Source organism: Apaloderma vittatum, unplaced genomic scaffold, assembly GCF_000703405.1.
Source record: "Apaloderma vittatum isolate BGI_N311 unplaced genomic scaffold, ASM70340v1 scaffold28006, whole genome shotgun sequence".
NCBI classification, from domain to species: Eukaryota; Metazoa; Chordata; class Aves; order Trogoniformes; family Trogonidae; genus Apaloderma; species Apaloderma vittatum.
Genome location: NW_009723782.1, coordinates 13,478 through 16,534, shown reverse-complemented (window position 1 = coordinate 16,534; position 3,057 = coordinate 13,478).

Below are 3,057 nucleotides of genomic sequence, written 5' to 3'. Positions count from 1 at the left end.
AACCCTGCTGCTCTTTAAAAGGTGCCTGGCAACCTGCACAGTTGTCCCCGAAGGGGGCATCAGGCAGCAAGGGGACAAAGACTCGGGAGCTGAAAGCTCCGAGATGGTTCAGACCATTTTGCACATCGCCATGGTCAGACACAGCTATTGCAGAGGGACGTCAAGTCCCCGTTTTAGGTGAACGTTCCCGTTATTCATTGTATTTGCCTTGATTCACCTAAACAAGCACCAGAGAATCCTTGCAAGAAAGGACCACGGAGGAGAACAGGCTCAGATTTGGAGCAGCTGAGACGGAGAAAAGGCCTCAGCCACCAGCTCCAGGCTGGCCAGTGCCCCGGGGCTGGAAGAGAACCCCTGCCCGCAGCAGGAGCTCAGGAGAGGTTATCACCACCCACAGGCCATCATAGTTGGATATTAAAATTTGTTAAGTCCTACACAGCGAAGACAGACTCCTGCGGCATCCAAGGCTGCAAGCTCAGAAGGAGCACTGCCCCTCACCATTTTTGTTATGTTTATTTTTAATTGCTTGTGCCACTTTGCCATTTGCACATAACTCCCTTTGCCTACACTCACTGCACAGCCTTGCTCAGATTTCTCTGGATGACTCCGCCTACAGCAATCCACACTACCCGGTCATCCCATCACATCTCCTTTTGCCCAGGTCAGGAGCACAAGCCACCTTGAGGACAAAAAGTCCAGCCTTGCCCAGGATGCTGGTGCAGTGGTACGTTGCTCCGGTGATGCGCACCCATGTCCAATCTCCCTGTCACCAACAGCTCAACTCAACGTTAAACCCATGGGAGCAGGGAGTGCAGGAGGGTGTGACAAGATGGAGAGGGAAAACAGGGATGGGGAGTGATATTTCTTGCTCTTCTGCCCCACAAAGACACCTCCTGCCTTCCTCCCACCTTGGGAACCACGGCTCCGGAGCAGCCTCAGCCCACAGCACCGGCCACACCGCCCTAAAGAAGTTCAGCGCTGTAATTATTCCTTTCCTTTGCGGTTTGCTCTGAACTGCTGAGCTCCCGGTGATTGCCCTTCTCCTCCAACCGGCCTCTGCCTGCACAACACGCTCTCCCGCATGCTTTCGGCAGCAGGATGAGGGGTTAAGGGCAAGGCAGCTGAGCCCCAGCAGCTGGGGGAAGACGAGTCCCAGCACAGGGCTGAGGGCAGCTGGAGGCAGCTGCTTCCATGCCCTGCTCAACACCGAGCAACGAGAACAAGGGGCGTTCAGCAGCATCTTTTGGGTGCCCAAACCCTGGAAGCAGCAAGAAAGAGCTGGACTTCCACCACATGTTGTCTCTGCTGCAGACATCAGGGAGCCAACGCTTTCATTTGGGGGTCGTGGTGGGGCCAGCGCTGCTGGTGAGCATCAGCAATGTGCCTGCACCCATCTGCAGCCTCCCTGGGGGCGCCTGTGCAGCCAGAACTCTTCCACGTGCTTACACCAGTGACAAGGAGAGATGCCATCCGCCTGCCCAGCATCACCCCAGGGAGGGCATTGTGGACCAAGGCGAGGCGCACCCTGAAATGGGATCCTGCATGAGAGCAGCCCAGGACCACCTTGAGTCATGGCGAGGGAGGAGGCTGGAGACAATGAGGAGGGGGACAGGGGCTCTGGAAGCAACTCTGGGTTGTACATCCACGCTGACATGGAGGCAGAAGGAGCCAGAGCATTCCCTACCGCTGCTACTTTATCTCCTGGCTCCTCTTGGAGGCATTTAGACTGAAAGCCCCTTTTGTACCCAGACCACGGGCTGGCTCACTCTGCAAGGCAGACCCCAGACAGCTGCGGTCTTGGGTAAAACTTATCCCCAGCACCTGTCTGGGGCTTCTGGAGCCCTTTTTGATGCAAAGGCAGCTGGGGGGTTCAGCACCTTTTCCTTCTGCTCTTAAAGTGCCCAGCCACACACACCTCATTGTTTGGGAAGTTCAGAGCAGCCCAAACCCAGCAGGACGAGGCTGAGCACCCACCCATGGGAGAAGATGGACCCCTGGACACCACACACACAGCAGCTGGGGACAGAGAGCCTGTAAGGGAGGGCCAGGCAGAATCCCATCATTGAGCTGGGTCTTCAAGCTGAGCCCAGGTGGAGATGGACCAACCTGATACCTGCTAGAGGCATTTGTCTACTCTTTAAAAACCAGCCTGGAAAAACCACACCTAAGCTATACACATACACAGTGAGAGAAACCCACTCCAAGTCTTACAAGTTCGATATGAGCTCCACTACTGACTCTTGATTTGATTTCAGACCACACATATGTGCCAAAATCCGGCCTCCCTGCAGACCCTGTGATCACAGGGCTGCACCCAAGTAGAAGAGACGGAGCAGGAGCAGGGGACCATCCCATGGCGGGGCAAGACAAGGATCCATGGTCCAGCTCTGGGGTCAGGTACAGACCTCCCAGGCCCCAGGCCACCACATGCCATCCCACCAGCCCTGGGGAGAGGCACGGGGTGGGGCAGGGAGGTGGTGTCCTCCAAATGACCACTGCATCCCTCACAGCAGAAAGCTCGTGGGTGATGGGGAATGGAAAAATAATTAACAGGCTAGAAGAGGAACATTAGGGAGAATAAACGATGACTGGTGGGGGAGGGAAGCTGGCTTTAATACAGGATTAATTGAAAACAAGATAGAGCTAATATAAGCCAAGGCTCCAGTTTAATCGTGGCTCTGGTCCATTAGGTTATTAAATTTTGGCTCCAAAGCCAAAAAACAAGAGACTCCTGCTAATGAAGAGGTGGTTTCTGCCCCACAACCATAAGCAACAACACTAAACAACAAGCCATCACAACATTTCCAAAACCACCAACCCTCCTGCACCTCAGAGGCTTTTCTAGATGCTGCACAGGCGGGCGGGTCCACACGCAGGGCCCGAGCTGGCAGAATTGTCATTGTCTGCAAGCACCCAGGCTTTCTGGCATTTTCTTTTTTTATTTCCTTACAGGCTTGATAGCATTTCTTATTCAAACTGACAGCTCTTTCAGCCAGGATAAACCCAAGGAAAACAGACATGTACGTAGACACATCTGAGCACCGATCCAAGACCAGC